The 22077-nt window shown below is 38.6% G+C and overlaps 1 protein-coding gene across 1 annotated transcript in view; it reads right to left on the bottom strand.

The window, feature by feature from the left end:
* Positions 1 to 22077, bottom strand: part of LOC122795985 (cGMP-dependent protein kinase 1-like) — a 1306845-nt gene that overhangs the window by 1150530 nt on the left and 134238 nt on the right. The gene's annotated exons all lie outside the window — the stretch shown is intronic.

The raw sequence follows: 22077 nt of genomic DNA, 5'->3' as shown, positions 1-22077 counted from the left end.
GATGTTAACAGCCATGTAGATGGGTATAACACATAACGACTGGTATACTAATGTCACCATAGGTTATGCAGTCACACACCCCTGTCTGGCCTGACACGTAATAACCGCTGGTACAGGGGTGCCATGGCCACATACTACACACTAGATACTGACATACATCTGTACAGCATCCCACTGCTCTGTCTGACATACATGACTGTTAAGGGAAGCCCAGCAGCAGTACATCTGGCAAGTATCTGCAAGTGACATCTTGCTGGGTAAGTACACTAAGCTGCTAATCATGAAACAATGCACTGTGCAGGCTACAGGCAGACTGGCTCAACACTGTGTTTCATCTCCTATGGGGGAATGCACATGTACCTGTATACCTGTATATACAGCAGGCTGTACAGGCATGTCACAGCACAGGGTAAGATACACCTGTGTGAACGTGCATAACCACAACCAATGAGAACACAGCCACAGCCACATAAGGCAAGCTAGCATGATATTACAGTATATGGACTACCTGTTTGACACCATTCTCATATGTACCACTCACACACTAACCCTACATATACTGGGCCGCTACACAGTTTGGTCTGATGGCTGACTCTGGTATGGGACATGTGTGTATGGCCCTACAAACATGTAAGCCAATACGATAACATACAGTGGAGCAGCATGTAATATCAGATAGGATGGAACCTAGGAAAACTATCACAGTCTGTACACAGGCCAAGGTACATACTAACAATACACACACTGTCGACATTCACCATAAGTACACAGACCTCAGTACTGTACAAACAACCAGAGTATGTCTAGGTTATGTTATCAAATATAACCCCTACTGTACATAACATGTGTAGCAATCTGATATATCACTGGCTTGATATCAGATATGATGACACTAATTATGGTGTACAGCACATATGCACCTCTTAATGCATGACATATGTACAAAGGTTGACTGAGTTGTGGCTGGAAGCACATACACGGACAATATTGACACGTTGCTGTGATAACATCATACATTTACTGTTGTAACAGGGTTTGTTGCAACATATGTCCTGTGAGGGATATGAAGTCAGTAACTGTCATGGCTTTCACCATCTACAGACTGCAATCCTCAAACTACCTTCTGCATTTCACAGATACTAGTTCTTTGGGTAACACATGACACCAAAGGCACCACACACTGCCCAGTCTGCAGATGACCCAACAGATGGGGAGTCCTCATAAACATACAACTGACATGGCAGGTATTCACACATGTAGGACAGCCATATCCGCACACACCCTGTTCAACCAACATTACTCCAAATGCAGTATAGCAGCACTTACAGTCTGTAGTCAGGTTAGGCACATCCTCCTCCTGTGTGTTAGACTGTTTCCACAGTGTATGTTGTCAGAGGTAAATCCCCACTCCATATGATATGCTGTTTGCCAAACAACAGAATGAGTTCCTGCTCACAGTGAATGAAAAGGACCAACACAAACATGATGCTCCTAGATATTGGAGTGTGTTTCCATGCAATTGACTATGGGAATGTTGCCACAGCTGTTCCACATGCAATCAGCTAGGGGAGTGCTGCAATTTGTGCAGAGGCCATCAGCTGATCATGAGCATTACCTAAAATACACATGCTGCTGCCTAAGAAAAGCAGGTATAGGTCTCCACATCCACCAGTGAGGGAGTGAGAGAGGGAGACAAAGACATCGACAAGTCAGGGAGGGGTGGGAGAGTAAAACCTAATCATGTTTGTGTCACTCACCTACCAGCACAGGATATCAAACCCCTGATAACTATATAGTGCTATCACAGTCCCATGTAGTTGGTGGATGCACCTCATAGGTTAACTGTTGTGGAGTCTGCAGAACATATATGTGACGGTGAGTGACATCTGCAACAGGGATATGGTATCTATACGGTAGGTGATGTACACATGCTTGTCTGCATGAACAGGTGCCAGCATCAACACGGCCACACTCTCACAAGGACGCACACACATTGACACACTTGGCAGGGCCAGGGATACAGCTCATCCCTAGTGAGATTGCCGCAACACATTACTGTGCAGGTATCACATGCACCACATGGGTCATACGGAGATGATATGGGCAAAGGATATGGGGAGGTGTCTTACATCGGACAATCAGACAGCATGCTTCAGTATGCCACTGGGGGTTGTAGTGAGGGTGGATGTGATCATACACATCATACAACCCACACACAAAATCACAGTGTGCCAGTACTGACATGCATGGGTGCATTTCTGCATGGGTATGTGGTGGTCAACTGTGCCAGATGGCTATACAAGGCTAGGTGATTGGTATACCTTGGCATCAGGCCACATGACAATGGTCTGCATTGTGGCTCAGGCCTGTGGTTTCTGCATTTGCACACACAGGTGGGTATTGTATCCACCATCCAGTCACCTGGATGGCTATTGCATGTGGCCAATGCTGTGCATCACTTGCCACGTATGTGTTCTCTAGTCCATGACATGGACAGTGTCTGGGATGTGCACACCTCCCACATGCATGTACAGTGACATGTGGAACTGTACCTGGGTTGTTGGGCCCATGTTGTGTACACAGATTATCATCAGATGTGCCAGTCTTGTCCACCTGTGGCAGGAACTGGTAATGGACAGCAGGTTAACCCTGCACCTACATTGATAGCATGCTACTGGCATTCCCTGGTGTCAGTGGTATCTGCCCATACAGGGCATGTTTTCAGGCATGGTATGTCCTTTGTGGGTCACATGTGATGGCACCACATGTGTTGTAGGTGTCCAGTGGGGAACATGAGGAAGGTGAACTGTCTGCATATATGTGCCTAATGGACAGATGGATAGGGTGCCATGCCCTCTGTAGGCCACTGCAATCACTCCATAGTTACTATCAGTCACCACTATGCAGTGTACTACACACATATTGGCTGTTGCCTCTGCATGTGTGTGTGTGTGTGTGTGTGTGTGTGTGTGTGTGTGTGTGTGTGTGTGTGTGTGTGTGTGTGTGTGTGTGTGTGTGTGTGTGTATGTGACATGGGTTGAGAGTGTGGTCTGGGTAATACTGGGGCTGCTAACTGTGATTGCCTGGCCGTGATGTCACATGTATGGGTATGGATTGGCACCCCAGCCTCTCAGTTATTTCACATCTGTTATCCCTGTACAGTGGACACTGTGATATAGGGCCACCATAAAAGGCATTTGCAAAACCCACAACACATTGGGCCCAACCTAACTAGTTTATTACACTACAGCACTACACAGTTATAGTACACGCCATGGAGATTACTGGAGTATTCCTTCCCCAAAGGGTGTATTTCACATTGGATGACATCAGTAGGACTGCCAAAGTAGGCCATTGGATATGTACTGTGTGTGACTAGCCTAAAATGTATTGCTCTCCACATAGACATTGAAACACACACAAAACATCCACCACCGGCATGTGTGGGTATAGAACCCCTAACAGAGATGTATATCACACTGCAGCATTGAGCTTTTATAGGACACACCACAGGGATTACAGACGATCTCTTTCCCCAAAGGTGTATTTTACATTAGATGACATCAGCAGAACTGCCAAAGTAGGCCATTGGGCATGTACTGAGTGTGACTAGCCTAAAATGCATTACTCCCTACACAGACAATAAAACACACACAAAACATCCACCACCAACATGCGTGGATACAGAACCCCTAACAGAGGTCTATATCACACTACAGCAGTACACAGTTATGGCACACACTACAGTCATTCCTGGCTACAATCTTTCCAGAGGTGTATTTCTATGTGGAAGACATCAGCAGCCTTGCCAAAGTAGAGCATACAAATTGGATGGAGTGTGAATACCCTAAAAAGCATTGCTCGCTATACAGACAGGCACACACACACTTACCACGTTTGGGAGTAGAACAGTGACTTACTTAATTGATCACAATACAGCAGTACACAGTTACAGGATGCACTACAGAGATTACTGGGCTACAGCTTCCCAGAGGTGTATTTCTAGATGGATGACATCAGCAGCCTTGCCAGAAATGAGCATTTGAATTGTAGGGAGTGTGACTATCCTAAAAAGCATTATTCGCTACACAAACAGACACTTACCAGGTTTGGGATTAAAAGAGCTACCCATCTAATTTATCACACTCCAGCAGTATGCAGTTACAGGACACACTATGGAAACTACTGGGCTACAGCTTCCCAGAGGTGTATTTCTAGGTGGATGACATCAACAGCCTTGCCAAAGAAGAGCATTTGAATTATAGGGAGTGTGACTACCCTAAAAACATTGCTCTCTACACAGATGGAGTGACACACAAACAAGCACCTGCCATGTCTGGGAATAGAACAGCTACTTAGCTAATTTATCACACTACAGCAGGTCACACTACAAAGATTACAAAGCTACAGCTACCCAGAGGTGTATTTCTAGGTGGATGACATCAGCAGCCTTGCCAAAGATGAACATTTGAATTGTAGGGAGTGTGACTACCCTAAAACATTGCTCTCTACACAGACAGACACACACACAAACCATGTCTGGGATTAAAACAGCTACCTCACAAATGTTTCACATGACAGCAGGTCACAGTTATAGGACACACTACAAAGATCACTGGACTACAGCTACCCAGAGATGTATTTCTAGGTGGATGACATCAGCAGCCTTGCCAAAGATGAGCATTTGAATTGTAGGGAGTGTGACTATCCTAAAAAGCATTACGCTCGACACAGAGAGACACACCCACAAACACAGTTGCTATGTCTGGGAAGTGAACTCCTACCTAACTGTTTTCTTATACTACAGCATTATACAGTTATGGGACACACCACAGAGATTACTAGAGTACAATTTTTCCAGGGATGTATTTCTAGGTGGATGACATCAGCAGCCTTACCAAAGTAGAGCATTTCAATTGTAGGGAGTGTGCCCACCCTAAAAAGGTATTGCTCTCTACACAGACCAACACACATGCAGTTGCCAAGGCTGGGGTTAGAATTCCTATCTAACTATTTTATCATACTACAGAAGTGCACAGCTATGGGATGCACCACAGAGATTGCTAGGATACAACTCTCTCAAAGGTGTATTTCACAGTAGGTGACCACAGCAGGCTTGTCATACTGGGGCTATGGGGAGGGCAGTGTGTGTGCATGGGCAATAACCCATTCATCTAGGGGTTGACACACCACATCTGGGCACAACCTGGGTCATATTCCACAGCTAAGTGTATACAGCTGCTAGATGACTACTTCCTTGAACAGTCATGTTGCACAGCTGGCATGTGCACCACATACTCTGTAATTCTGACAGATACCAGTGGCTAGTATCTGCAGTGTTTGACATCAGACCCTCATGTGGTTGTGGCCCTTTTGCTGTGTGCTGGGTGGGAGAGCCCTGAATAGCTCCTTGTCACAGTCACCCTCTTCCACACATCTATGTATGTCTACCTTTGGCTTATTATAGTGTGTTGTCTTTACATATATGCCTGTATTCCTATCCATGGTGTGTGCAAAGCATGTGTGGTGCATACTGAGGAGTGTCTGCACTAACATCTGCGGCTGCCAGATATGTCTGGTCCACTGGTGTTAGCAGACATGGCCTTCATGTGTTTAAGTGTGCGGGCATGCCCAGTATGGCTGTCTGTATTGAATGTGTGGATCGAGTCCAGGTAGTTTGTACTGCAGTGCTGACCTTTGTGTTGTACACCTACAGGTAGCATGCTGTCTCTGCAGGGTATCTGTCGATCATTTGGCATGGACTGTTACTACATTTCTGAATAGGATGGGGGGCACACCTGACTATTTCTACATTTCTACACAGGATTGTGGGGGCACACCTGACTGTTACTATATTTCTATGTGGGATGGGGGGAGCACACCTGACTATTTCTGCATTTCTACACAGGATTGGGGGGGTACACCTGACTGTTACTATATTTCTACATAGGATGGGGGGCACACCTGAACTATTTCTACACAGGATTGCGGGGGCACACCTGACTGTTACTATATTTCTACATAGGATGGCGGGAATACCTGACTATTTCTACATGTCTAGACAAGATTGTGGGGAGGGCACACCTGACTGTTACTATATTTCTATGTAAGATGGGGGGGCACACCTGACTATTTCTACATTTCTATACAGGAATGAGGGGGCACACCTGACTGTGACTACATTTCTGCGTCAAATGGGGGGGCACACCTGACACTTGTGCACATTTGCTAGGACTGTACTAGTATGTCATGTACTTCATTTCAGTCTGTAGTCTTACCTATCGTGCTGGCTGGAGGCATACCAGTGTACTACAGATCTTAGCTTTTAATTACCTACATATTAGTTTCTAACTTCCTACCCTTCAGAACTGACAACCCACTGCCTGACCTGCAGTAGTCTGTCTGTGTAGGCCTGGGGGGGAGGTTACCCATAGGCCTCATTCAGAGGCCATAGTACAGTCTTTGTTTTTGTTTGTCTGCACCTGTCCTGCTGGCTGTGACTGTTTTTGGGTATGTGACCCCCCCCAACTGGCATGTGTGAGTCACTTACCTTGTTGGTGTTCCAGTACTGAGGGTGGTGCTGCAGGGCTGCCTATGTCGGATGCACATACTACACTCCCTACACATGGTTAGGGACATGTAGTGCACTGTTTGGCATCCCTTTTACTGTATGTAGGAGTCAGAGAGGTGTTATTCCCTGGGTCCCTCCTGTGTCAGTGTATGTGCTATACGTTGCCTCTTTGCCAAGGTCAGGGCATACTGGGCATGCCTACTTCTGCCTACTGGGGCAGGCTCAGGTTGTTCCTCCTCTGAGTCTGTGCCTGTGCAGGCCTTAGCAATGGTGGGGGACTGTGTGGCCCTGCCCCATACTGTTCCTGCTGCACCTGTTTCCACAGGATCATATCGTGCAGCATGGTACATGCAAGGACAATTTGGGTACATGTAGCTGGTGATTACTGCAAGGCTCCACCGGATGTATCCAGGCACTGGAACCATGACTTGAGCATCCCAAACACATGTTCTACTATAATTCTGGTCTGTGCGTGTGCCTAATTATGGAGTTCTTGTTCGGGTGTGTGTGCATTTCTGATGGGTGTCATCAGCCACGGCTCCAGTGTGTATCCAGCATCCCCCACTAGGTGACCATGAGGGATGTCCTCACTGGCAAATCTCTGGTACAGCTGTGTCAGATGACAGAAGTGGGAATTGTGATAGCTTCCAGGGCAGACAGCACACACATATTCATTATTATGCCCTGGGCATCGCACACAACCTGGCAGTTGATGGAGGGGAAGCCCTTGCGTTTGATGTAGACCCTATCCCGCTCACCAGGTGGTGCTTTGATGCACATGTGCGTGCAGTCTATAGCACCCACTACATCAGGGTATTCTGCTATTTTGTGGAACAGTTGCATATTGCTAGGCAATGCCTCTTGGATGTTGGGGAAATATACGCCCTCACTGACATGTGCTGACATGGCATCCAGGAACTGGTGGAGTACCCTGGATGCTGATGCCTGTGAAATCCCCATCATATCCCCAGTTGGCCTTTGGAAGGTACCTGTAGCTAGTATTCTTAGGCCTACACATACCTTGGTATCCACTGGAATGAGTTCCCCTCTGTTAGTTCTGTGTATCAGGCGTGGCCAGCAGAGCTCAACAATTTGCTGTAGGAGGTCCCTGTCCACCCTATGGTACTCCACTATCTCTAGCTCATGTAGCCCCTTGTAGGTTATTCTGGGTCTGTACACTCTTCGCCGTCTCCTCACTGTGGGTTGGTTGACAGCATTCCCATCCTCACCTTCCTCAGCCTCTTCCACAAGTTCTATGATAGCTATTGCAGCCCCTATCATTTTTCTGTTGTGAGTGTTAAAAGTCTCCCGCTTGTTTACACCTGTGGTGTAAAGTGTGGGAAAAAACAGACAGGAAGGTGTTTGCCTAGTTTATAGTAGTGTTCTGGGCTGGGCTGGTCTTCTGCCTGTGTAATTGGTTGATACTGATATATTTCACCTGTCAGCTAAGCTAGTTCTCCTTGGTTATCTTCATACTGCTGTTTGCCCTTCCCATTGCCTTCCTGTTTAAGCCCGTGTGCACGCCGCACAAACAGAGTGCTTAAATGTGCACACTGCTGCTATTTCCTGATTTAACCTCTGTTTTCTTCCTGTAAAACCCAGTGCGCAGCTCGCATACCTGCTTAGGCTTTGTACAGAGTGCTAACAAGCTAGGAGCAAACGTGAGCCACAGGGCTCCAATCCACTTACAATATGCCTGACACACATCCACATGATGTCAACTAACTCCTAGGCTTGCATCAAGCTATTCCTACTCTTATACTGTTGGGACCTGACTCACATGTTGGGGAAAACTGGGATTCGCTATCCTTCCCCTCATCTGCATAGGATTGCCTGCTAATGCATAGTTACATGTCTCACACTGAGCCTCACCCCTTAACAACCACTAATCACTGGCCAGGTTGTCTTATGCCTGCCATTGACTTGCATGGCATAACAGTGATTTTAGTTAGACTGCTTATTTTAGGTTTATATTATAACTTCCCCCCGATCCCGTTTGCGTGCTGCTGCCCTACGCTTAAACAGCCAAGATCAGCTAAAAAAAAAGTTGATTTTTGTATTTTTTTTATGTTTGCAATGCCAATGGCCTTATACTTGGTCATTGGCATGCTTACTAAATGATATGCAGCCTTTATTTGGAGCTGTCATAGCTCCGCTTTGGATTTTGCAGAAATTTACTCGGTTACTAACCGAGTACATTTCTGCAGATAGCACTAGTCTTGCTTGGACTGTTGCAAGCCTCCTGGATTGCAATCTCACCTCATTTGCATGGATTTCACCTGCAAGTGGGGTGATTTGCATATCAAGGCTTAGTCCGTGCAGGATTAGTGCAAGAGCGCTCATGCACGTCCCTGCAGGCTGTTCCTGGATTGCACTGCAGACATATTGCCTGCTTGAGCTCCTGCACCGATCTTGCACTCCTTGCAAGCTTTTGAGAATCCAGGGGATTATATAGACCAAAAACATTTGGCCATTTGGAAAAAGTGACTGAAGAAGTGCAAAAATATAAAGAACAAAACTTAAGAGATTTTTGAAAGCTATAAAAATTAAACATGGGCATGGACATGAGAAAGAAAGAGAGATCTGATATCATGCAATATTTATGCAAAGGAGAAAGCCAAACTAATCAATACAAAAAGCATATCCAAAGATATTTGTAAAGAAATACAGGCAAAGGTACCCATATATGGAAAATTTCACAATACAGAAAATAAGATCACAAAGGGGAAGTGTAGAATAGAAGACTTGTAAAGTAGAAGTTAAACAAATAGAAGCTGAAGTTATAGAATACCTGCAAAGTGAAGGATTTAGTATAGAAAGTCTAACACAGGTTATCTCACAGCATGATGGAACAATAAGTCCGAAAGGTAAGATTAAAGGGCTGGAGCAGGAGACATCTGAATAAGAAATATAGACATGGTAAAGAAAAAGATATTTAATATGGTACAATATTTATGCAAATGAGAAAGCAAAACTATAAATATAAAAAAGCAGCAGCAAAGATATTTGAAGAGAAATACAGGCAAAGGCATCCAGATATGGAAAAGTTCACTATACAAAAAATAAAGCAAGGGGGGGGATTAGAAAATAAGATTAGTAATGGACAAGTTACAGAATCAGAAATTAAAGTTACAGATCACGAGCAAAGTAGATTAGTACTAGACTAACTATCCTTGTGGGCCATTTTGTTAAGCCTAGCCAATTATGCCATGGGGGAAATCAAACCATGCAACTTGCGTCTATAAGATAAACACTTTAACTGTTATGTCAACCTCCCTCTGTACACATCACAGCTCTGCTAACATCACAGCATAGTACAATAAGTCCCCAAATTAAAGAGAAACAGGTAGAATAGAAAGCATCTGATCACTTGCCACAATGAAGATATTCTGGAGCCTTCAGTAGGAAGCCAGTATAAAAGTTCAGGTGGAGTTGCCAGCAAGGGAAGGAACAGGAAACTGTGGCAACTATGACACAGCCAATGTTGTACTGTGTTGGGCCAGTGAGCTCCAATATGAAAGAGCAATGGACAATGCAGGATACAGCTAAAGAGAATTTGTTGCAGTAAGATGTTTTGGAACTTTCTGTAGTATGCCTGCAGGATATGGAGAACAAAGAATGTTGTCTCAGTTTGGAAGAAAATGATCTAAGGGAAGAGTTGCTTGATTTAATAGAAATGGATAGACATATTCAGATCAATAAAAGAAATAGATTACAGAAAGTCAGTAAGATCCAACATGTTAAAATCTGATAAAACAAATTAACACATTAATCAAGACTATTAACAGAAATTCATGTGATATAACAGAAGTAAATAGGATATATTACTGTGCAGCTGAATTAATAACAGATAAAGTCTTATCACAAAAATGCAGTCCAATAACGAAAAGGAACGGAAGAAATCAAATGTCATCATGGAAGTATCAAATAGAGAAAACTGCTAAGCAATTAAGACAAGACAAGAAATGTCACTGTTAAAAGATTATAGAAGAGAGAACAGATCAACAAAAATGCTTAGAAAGATAGATGTGATAAAAGCATTGCACAGTATCACACACACACACACACACACACACACACACACACACACACACACACACACACACACACACACACACACACACACACACACACTGTCAGACAACAGTCCCTGTAAACATCACTACTTTATCTACCATCCTGTGATTCACCCTCAGCCCTGTAGTACTTTATTGCCATTATGTCACTTTAAAGAGTCATCCCTGGTGTTCTAGTATTTTCCTCTACCTTCAATCACCGTACTACAGCTGGTGCCATTATGACACTTTTCAGTGTGTCCTGTGGTTTCCTCCTAATCCCAGTTATGCACATTATGGAGTATTCCTGGCTGTCTAGTATATCCCCAACAACTGAACCCTGTAGTAATGTTGTTGTTATTACAGCACTTTAAAATGTATTCTCTGGTGTCTAGTGTATGTCTACATATCAGTGATCCCCATTTTGTTATCAGTGCTGTAATATCACTTTTGTGTAAACTCTGTTATTTACAGGGTCGCCACCACAACCACCACCATACACAACATTTGTGTTTGGCAGCTGAATACAGCTTTTCAGCCATGTTGCTGCCATCATGTCTTGTGGATGTTGCTTGGCTGTGAAGATGCCTTCCTGGCATACCTCTCAATCTCTTAGAACAAGAAATACAGACAAAGCCATAAATAATGAGGGGACAAAGGCCCAAAAATAGGGACACTATTTAAATATTGCTTTTACAAACTTAGAAAATTGACAGAATAACATGTTTTGCATTAGCATACATTTTCTGAAAGGTATGAAGTCTGAAACTCAAATGTCTGTGATTATTTTATGCTTTTAACCCTAAATGATGTGACAGAAAAACACAATTTTATGAGATACAAACCAAAAATATGAGGCAAAAATCTGGACATTCTGTGAAAATCTGTACATTTCAGAGATATGCATAAAGGGTTAAATTAAAGTTTCAGATATTACAGCATTGGTAAGTGTTCTGCCCTCAAAAACCTAGTACAACATCACTCAGCCAAAAGGCCTCTTAGATCATCAAGCAAACTACTACTAGAAGTCACCAACAGCTACAATAGCTTTGGAGATGCACTATATAGTAGTTCATTGACTAAAAAATGGAACTCTGTCCCCACTAGCATTCAAAACACATTGTCCAAAGCCTCCTTTAAAGACCTCATCAGGTAACATTGCAAACAAAGTTGGCAGTGCCATGATTGCTCCCTGGGCTAGTGAAAGCGGATAACGTATACATACTAAATCTAGAGTACTTGATAATAGTTTTCAATCTTACTCACAAACACTGGCTAATCTACAATGTATGTACTGTACCTGTGTACTATGTATGTATTCTACCTATGTTCTAAATTTCAGCTGTACACCACAAATCTATTAATTACCTTTATTTTTAAATTAATATTTTTTTGTTTGTTCTCTCCACTGTAACTGTTGATGTGCCACATACCACTGTAAAAACATGTCTCTTGTAATTTGTGTATATACTGATCATGTCTAAGTAACTAAATGTGCCTGTAATTTTTCTTTGTGGAGGTTTTCTCCCCGGGCCTCTGCTGAAAAAGGGCCTTTTCAGCTCAGTCAGACACCCCTGGTTAACAAATGTAAAATAAAATAAAATAAAATAAAGTGCATGTGTTTTAGAAGGCTGATTCATGTGACTGAAAAGCTGAACTGGAATCATAGAAAAGTACTACATGTTAAGTTTGCTAAGTTTCATTTTCCTCATCCTGAGGCACTATTTCTTGTTGGCCATGTAGCAAAACTGAAACGTATTCATTATTAGGACAAAGCATAGATAACGATTACAGAATGTATATTTCCTAAAACTTGCCTTTTTCCTATTGGATATATAGTGGTGGTCTGATGGATGAAATGCACTGACTGGATACTTTCTACTGGATGTTGACAATAATTTTATGATAAAGTTTATTATTCATATAAGAATTTTCTATAAACTGTGTAGAAAATCCTTTGTTCAGGGAGATGTGATTCCCTGAGTACTGTCTCCCGCACATGTGTTTTTTCTATAATAAAAAATGTACTTTAATCTGCCAAGAGTTTGAAGTATTTGTTTAAACCTCAGCATATGCTTCCTGGAGGTGGTTCCACAGAGAAAGGACATGGCTAATTAGCATATGCCTTTCCCCCTGGAATGCTTTATTAATATTCAGAATGGCCCCTGATCTAGGTGAATGCTGGTCTATGTGAAACCATGTAAGGATGCTTAGTGAACAGAAAAAAATAGCACGACATGTACATCTCCATGTAAACATTGCAGTACCTTTATTAATTTGGCTCACACTTATTTGGCAGAAACATGGATGATGCTGAAAGTAAGTGAAGGAATGCGATAAGGATCTGATCTCAGTTTAAGGTAACTTAAATATTACAAAACTGATAATTCATAAAGGGGAAAACACACACACACACACACACACACACACACACACACACACACACACACACACACACACACACACACACACACCTTACACCTTTCATACCTCTACACATACATACACACACATGCAGCCACATACATGTACACATGCACACTCATGTCTAGCATTATTGTGTTTATTAACATGGGTGTTTAATGTAACTTATGCAGCTGAGTAATGAATTACTCAACTTCATAAATGCCTTACATAGACATTTCCAGAGGTACAGTGCATATCTAATTAGCATAGTCCACTCTGCCAAAATGCCTCATTAGCATTTGCAATAGACCAGAGAGATAGCCCATCATGGTGCTGCACATCTTTGTGATGTAGCACCATAGCAGGCCTGTCTCTGAATCAATATACCAGGAATGCACATACAAGTTATCTTTCTTTTTTTTTTCACATAATTTTCTATTGATTTTTATAAATACAGGTGCAACAATACTTTTAAACAATGAAAATAAACCTAACTATATACAGTGTCTTTAACAGAAGTGCTTTTGATAATACATTCACTTTTTGTCTAACATTTTTTTAAGTTTTAACCAAGCCAGTTTATGTGTTATTCTTGAAGTTCTTGAAGTTATAGTCAGTAATTCTTTATTACATACAATTTTGGCCAGTGGTATAAATTCCACAAATGGTATAATTTTTCTTACTTTTCTAATTTGAGGTAATGGTTTTTCTTGCTACTGCAAGGAGGGACCAGAGTAGATGTTCTTGTGTAACTGGAATGTATGCTGGTATTGGAGCATTAAATAATTACAGTGAGTCAGTCACTTCACATTTATCCGACCACAGCGCTTTTATAAAATATTTAAATTCCAGCCAAAAGGAGATTACAGTTTTACATCCTAAAAACATATGCGCACAGTCTGCACATACTGTTTCTTCACATTTTCCAGCATTCAGATATTTAATTTCCTGATATCAGTGCCACTTTATGAGGAGTAAAGAAACTTTTGTGAATGAACTTCCATGTGTAGATTTTCCAAAAGGGAGATGATGTAGTATTACTAACTGATTTAAGTATTGTTATTTTCTCCTTTTCTGAGAATCTGAATTTATTAAACTTTTCTGCGTAACTCCATAGAGACTCATCTGGGCTTGCATGTCTGTTCGTAGTGTTGTATATAATCTTGATACTGAAAATCCATCATTATTGTATAATGCACTAATTTCACAAAAAAAAGTTAGATTTTGGGGTCTAGGTGCAGATTTCACTATTTGATTTATTTTGAATTCATTTACTATATACTCTCTGAGTATTTGTATGCTTAGCCAATTGTTTTGATTTTTGTTATATCTTGCTATGAGGGAAGTAGCATCCTGAATAAAATTGGAGTCAAGAAATTGGTACCAAAACACTAATCCATTTCCTTTCATTTCTCCTATTTTTTTCATATTGTAAGAGTCCAAGCATTTGTTTGTAAAAGCTATAGGAAACATTAAAAACAAAAGGTCTCTTGTCTTGTAATCTTTGTTCATTATTTGTTTAAAGTTCTTTCCTATGCAGTCAATAAAGGGGGGGGCGTGGCTAGGATGCTGAACTGATAGCTGCACTTCATCTCAGCTCTCTTACCTCAATACAATTCCTGACAGGAATTTTACAAAATAATATTTAATTTGAAGAAATTTTTATTACTAACTTATTTCTAATAACTCTGAGCATCTATAAGAAAAACTTTATTGTCAGAACTTGAATAATTCCTGTCAAATTAATTACTGGAAAATCAGCACCAATATCAGCTTTACAGCATGAGTCATCTAAGGAATACAGCACAAGACTCTTCTCTCAAAAAGACCTGCAGTCTCTCATTACAAATATACAGGAACTTACAATAAAAATCGACAAGATGGACAATAAAATAGATACTTTTAAAGAAAAGTGCTCACAACAACTGGAACAGCTTCAAGAAATGTTTACACAGCAGAAAGGACAGATATCACTTATTGAACAGTCATTAAGTGACATTGACACTAGAGTCCAAATAGAAGAACAACAAACTGAATTCTTACTTCAACAGAATACATATTTACTAGAAAAGCTTGATGATATGGAAAACCGAACAAGAAGAAATAATATTAGAATATATGGTCTACCAGAAAAATCTGAAGGGGACAATATGATAAACTTTCTTACCACCTGGATACCAGATGTAAAAAAATACCTGAAGCTCTTTCATATGGTATAGAACGGGCATAGATCACTAGCAGCTTCTGGAAATGCTTCTTCTCCGGTAAGAACAAGCCGAGATCTATAATTGTGAGACTTTTTCTACACAAGATAAAGATCTTATATTAAGAAATGCTTGGGCAAATTCTCCCATCAAATACAATGATTCATTAATAAGATTTGACAATGATTATTCTACAAAGGTGGTTTCAAAAGAAAAGAATTTCTACCAATAAAAAACCTTGAAGAAAAAGCAACTGAAAGTCCATCTTTTATTTCCAGCAAGACTGAAAGTTTTCTACCAAATGGAATAAAAATCTTTGAAACAGTAGATTCAGCAATAAAATACCTTACCAACAACAACATCCTAACACATGAAGAATCTATGGACTGGACAATAAGTACAGCGAAGAGAAATGCTGAAGTAAATAATTGGAAAACTGTTGAGCAAAAGAAAAAAAAACTAAAGGACAAATAATCTTACATATGTTATATTCTGTAAAAATCTAAATAATAATACTAACAACAAAAGAAAAGTTCTTACTGTCTTCAAGTTACACCAAAACAGGTACTGTTTTCAATTATATTTTAAATGTCAAAATTAGCATAAATGTAAATACATTTATCTCAAATCACATCAATATACTAAGCAAAACATTACTCTATTTTTCATTATTATCCATCTATTATTTTCATATTCTTAATCAGAGTAATCAATGCATAATAATGTTCCCAAATAGTTTATTTATTTATTTATTTTCTCTTTGTGTTTTGTTGTTTTTATTTTTCTCTTCTTTTTATAAAATCTTCATTAACTTATAATACTTTAATCAGTATATGGTTATATTGCTTAATAGGTATAGTAATGGCTGCTATATAACTTATTATTAGTTACATCCCTGATAGTATTACTTTTTATAAGTTAAAAGTGTCCCTGTTTGGATAAACGCTAATGCTGGGCAGAAATGTGTTGCTTTTGAAATGAAGTATTTCAGTTAGGATGTATCATAAGACTACTTTAAATAATCTTAAAAGATGTTCTGCCTTTGACCCATATGCACATACTGATATAGTCCAGTGAAAAATATGTTTTAAGTGATATTTTGAGGCTATAAGTCATGTGTGTTGTGGCTCCAGACATCCGGAGTTGAAAGATGCTTGTGACTAGCTTAGATATCCTGTTGTCTTTTCTTTTGTAGAGAAATAAGGCATAGCATGTTTAAAATGCAAAGTTTGACAGTTGTGAACACTACTCCGTAAACTAGAGTGCTCACGTGCACACTACATGAGTTTGTCACCAAATAAGAGGAGGGAAAAGAAAAAAGAAAAACACATACCTTTTCCGCTTGGTTCTCGAGACAATTTAACAGCCACAAACATCACTAGAAACTTGAGTTACTTATTGCTTGTCGCATTTACTTGTGTACGCCATCCCCTGACTCTTTCTAATTGACGTCTAGTCAGAAAATAAGCTAGGTTCACATTTAAAGATACAGAAACCTAAATTCCTTCTAAGGAAACATAAATAATATAAAAGGTTCATATAAATATACACAGATATTTATTTTTGAAGCACTTTCAGTTTATGGCTACTGATGTCTTCTAGCACCTTGATAGATAAGGACATATATCTGCTTGTCTTTCTATCAGTTTAGATTTCCAGATTTTAGCTATCCCTTACTATGTTTTATACAGCAGAGTTTCAAAAGCAGAAATTAATCATCAGCAAATAAAATCACTGCTGTTTTACAAATTCTCTAAAGAAACTAGTAAATGTCAAGCAACTGACAGGTTTGTTTTGGGGAGGGTTGCCATTTCCCACGCTGGTGCTCCTGCAGAATACTACTGATGTCCTGCTGCCAAGGTATGCCCTCGGGTGGGCAGGTGGGATGCAACAAGAAGGTTGGATGTGCATTTGGCAAATCAAACATTTAGATGGCGTTATGGTATACTAGATGGAGAAAGTGGAAGCAATGATTGTATAGGCAACTATAATGAGTAACATAACAACAGTGGATTTGACCCCGTGTGTCAATTATACAATGTTTATATCCCATGTGGCTTTGTCGAAGCATCTGTGTTCTACACACATTGTGTTGGATCTGATTTGAGTGGAAGGGGGAGAGGCTTAGCCCACACCCTAATTTGTTACTGGGTTGCCATGCATTATGGGCATGCATTGTGGCAGGTACTCAACGGGCTATCCATCCTTAGATGGCTCATGCTGTTCCCATTTGCTCATCTGAATGGTGACTGCGGCTGTGCTCTTCTTGTTATGTTGCCTGGCTGTGGCTTCACCCTTCCTATAATATTGTCTGGCTTTTTACATTATCAAGAATGACACAATACTAGTGTATGCGGGTATATCATGTTACTGTTAGTGTGGACAAGGATGCTTGACAATGCAACTATGATTCTTGGACCTTTCTGCAGACGGTGTGTTGTCTGGCAGTTGAGAGCCTGGTTGTTCCTGATCAGCGGACCTGTATTTTTGTGTTTCAATGTGACTGCATGAAAGGATGCCAGTATTGGTCTGCAAGTTTGGTGGGCAGTAGATTCGTTGGGGATTGATTTGAGGAGACACTTGTATTATGGCTGGGGCACTTGACATTTGATAAATGTATCCTCTCAATGATCGTTCTATCTGGTCATTGGCTGTAAACAGCTTTTCTGAGAAATATTGTTGTGGTGCCAGTTAATGATTTGGATTAAATGTTTCTATATACAGTCGTGAAGCAATTGCCAGGATAAAATGGTACTCTTGCAGTGCATGGATCATCGTGGCTGTCCTCCGATGTTGGAGGAAAAACAAGCTTCTTGGACACCTTTTGATGTGGTAAAGGTGTTACCCCATGGTTTGAATACGTTTTGTCTCTTTGCTGCAAAATGGGTTGGGAATTTTGGCCTGTAATATTTTCAGACATGGTGGTTTGAATCTTGGCAGCTTCCATTGTTTTGATGTGTTCTCCAGTATACTTTTGTTCAGTCATAGGATTGAATTACTGGTGTTGAGTAGGTCAGGATTGTATCTCCAGCACTTGTTGTCAGCAGATAGACTCACTGGTTGGGTGTCAGTCTAAGCTGTGGGAGTTGATGTGTGATATACATAGATGTTTGCTTTGAGGGTGTGGTCAAGTGCTGCAGTTTTACCTCTGTACTGTGTCAGTTTTCATTGTGCAGGGTCCCTCTGAGGGTTGATGGAAGTGTTGGCAACAAGACACTCAATCAGGTAACAACATTATGAGTGGTCTCTTGGATAAGGGAGCTGTCTAAATTGTGATCTTGTTGTCTCCAGCCATGGGAATTGTCATTGAAAAGCTGAAAAATGCAATCAGAGGAACATATTTAATGTCTACTAAAGAAATATTAATATACTTATACATTGTATCGCATTTCAGTTTATGTTAAACATGAAATATGATGTGGTTTCAGAACTATTCATGTTTTTATTCCAATATGACTTTGCAAATATTAATTTAAACACTGGTTTCGGACTTGAGTAGTCTAAAACAATTGCACAACAATGGTACTGTATTATACAGTAATGTCAGTAAATAGTTTTCAACAGATGTATGAAATATACAGTTATAGATTTTAACATGATGTTTATTAATACCCTAAATTATTTTGAAATGATACTACCTTAATCTAAATATTTGTACCTTTTTGAAACCTGCTTAGAAGTAAGTATTATTGAATTACAATAAGATGAGTAAAGAATATATGTATATATTTTAGCTGATTAGATTATCTTAATATATTATTCAATTATCTTTATTTAAAACTAAGAGGATAAGAGAAACTGATCCAAATATTATTTGTGAGGGTAGAAAGTTTGTTTGGTTAGATTCACTAACCAAATGAAGAGGTATATTACCTCATAGCAATAGGGAATGGTTTTTAAGGTTAAGAATTACAAGTTTGGAAGTTCTTTGTTTTTTATTCTATCACTTTGGTGTCACTCAGAAACATGCAAAATCATACAAGAAAAACTTTTTGAATTCTGTATCCAAGATGGAACTAAGAATAAACAATATTTACATAAACTTACACATAAAACAAACTCAAAACTAGGAAATGAAATGTTTATCCATAAATGTTAATGGTCTAAATAATAGTAATAAAAGGAGAAGCCTATTCAAGTACATAAACTTACATAAACCACAAATAGTCTTTTTACAAGAGACACACTTATTAGATAGAGATATAAACAACTTAAATATTAATAATTACACAGTACTAATAAACTCTCAATACAAAACAAAAAAAAGAGGAGTAGCTATACTACTTCGCAACTCAACTATAACACCTAAAATAATTACTACTCATCAAGATACATCAGGTATGCTTTGTCTAGTTTCAATAGAGTTAAATAAGAGAATCTATACGTTAGTAAATCTATACTGGATCCCAGGACTAGGATTAAAAACAGTTAAACAGCATTTTGAAGAGATAATTCATTTAACTAAGGGTAGCCTGATATTGGCAGGAGACTTCAACTGTATAATGAATGAAAAGATACAGATTCTAAATCCAAAAGAAGAAAACAACCCATCTCTAAAGCACTATCAAAATTTATAGATACATTGTATTTAAAAGATATAAATGAATTTGCAGAACCAGACTCACTAATCTTCACATTTTATTCTCATAGATATAAAACTAACTCTAGAATTGATAGAATATATGTTGCCAATGACCTAATAACAAAAATTGACAAAGTCAAAATCATAAATTGTCCTTTATCTGATCATAATGCCATAGTCTTTGAGATAGAGCTTACACCATTTTATTCAAATCCCATTACTAGGATACCTTCCTATATCACAAAATTGAGAGATTTCAAAGAATTTTATGAAGAAACAATCAAAAACTTTCTAGAAATAAATTACACAGAAGATATTTCAGAAATATATGTCTGGGATTCATTAAAAGCAGTTACATATGGGAAGATATTATCCTGGTACATAAATAAAAGGAAGTTATGGAATAAAGATATGCTAGACTTACAAAACAAAGCAGATAAATTGAAACTGGAAATACAAAAGGGTAATGCTACTCAAGTTCAAGAACTTACACAAATCAACAAGAAGTATACAGAATTGCTACACCATAAGATTATGATTAACTTAGAAAAGATAAAAATAAACTCATACTCTACTAATTCAGCACACCTGAGATACTTAACTAATAGAACAAAAAATAATTAAATCTAAGCAAATAAAAGAAATATTTATTCCTAATACTAACAAAAGAGTTATGAACTAAATGATATTTTAGAAGCATTCAGACTCCAATTTAACATTGATAATTCCATAAATACTCAAGATACACCTACTAAGGATATAAAAAAAATACTTAGAAAACAATATTCATATTAAATTAACACAAGAACAAATAGACATTATAAACAAACCAATCAATATGACAGAATTAAAATCACAAATTAAAAAGCTCAAGACAAATAAAGCACCTGGCCCAGACAATATGCTACCAGAAATGTATAAATTAATACCCAATCAAGCCATATCTTTATTATTAAAAGTATATGATATAGCCAATAAAGATTTGAATATACCACCCTCTTGGAAATATTCATTGATATCCCCAATTATCAAACCAGATAAAGATGAGAAACAGTGTTCCTCATATAGGCCAATATCATTACTCAATATAGACTACAAGATGTTTATGGCTATATACGCAGATAGGATCAAACACTTTCTTCCTTTCTTAATTCACAAAGATCAAACAGGTTTTATTAAAGGAAGAAATACTTCAGATAATATTAAAAGAATACTAACATTAATAGATTATAGCAAACATAAAGTCCTAAATTTAAATGTAATCTCATTAGATATTAATAAAGCTTTTGATTCGGTTAATTGGAACTTTCTTTCACTAGTTTTAAAAGAATATAACTTTCCTTCTAATTTTAATAATCTTATCCAAATACTATATGAAAAATCTACTGCATATGTTAAACTGGGATCATATAGATCAGGCCCTATAACAATAAAAACGGGGAACTAAACAAGGTTGCCCTTTATCACCATTGTTATTTGCATTACTCATAGAACCCTTTGCAAATCAAATCAGATCAAACAATAACATAAAGGGCATTTGTATTAATAAAATGTTAAACCTTAAAATCCAACTCTTTGCTGATGACATACTATTAACTCTCTCAGATGCAAATGAGTCTTTGAATGCTCTATTTAACTCCATGAATAAATTTCAAAATATTTCAGGCTTAAAATTTAATGAAAACAAAACTAAAATTATGCCCTGTAATTGTAAAAAAAAAATAATATAAACAAAAGATTTTCCAAATATATAGTAACAGAAAGTAAATTATTATATCTGGGAATAAATCTACTCAATGAATTAACAGATTCTCTAATATTTAACTATAATAAAATACTAGACAAAATAGAACAAACAATTGGTTACTGGAATAAATATATCTTTTCAACAGCAGACAGATTATATCTTATTAAAATAATCATATTTCCCAAAATATTATACTTAATACAAAATTTTTCATTGCCACCTCCCAAATATATTATTCAAAGATACAATAAACTAATTTTAAATTTTCTATGGTTTCCAAATAAACCCGTATAGCCTTAAATAAACATTTGCCAGATTGGGAAGATGGTGGAATTAATTTACCGGATATTGATTTATATATTACCTCATCTGTTATTAAACACATAACACTATGGTTAAATAATTCATACACACCTATATGGAAACAAGCCCATGAGCAGATTTATTCATGTGACTGAAAAACTGAATTGGAGTCATAGAAAAGTACAACATGTTAAGTTTGCTAAGTTTCA

This window comes from Protopterus annectens, chromosome 2.part2 (assembly GCF_019279795.1).
Source record: "Protopterus annectens isolate FY-2018-M chromosome 2.part2, PAN1.0, whole genome shotgun sequence".
In the NCBI taxonomy this organism is placed as follows: Eukaryota; Metazoa; Chordata; order Ceratodontiformes; family Protopteridae; genus Protopterus; species Protopterus annectens.
Note: the sequence above shows the minus strand (reverse complement) of the source record. Positions and strands in the feature narration are given on the sequence as shown.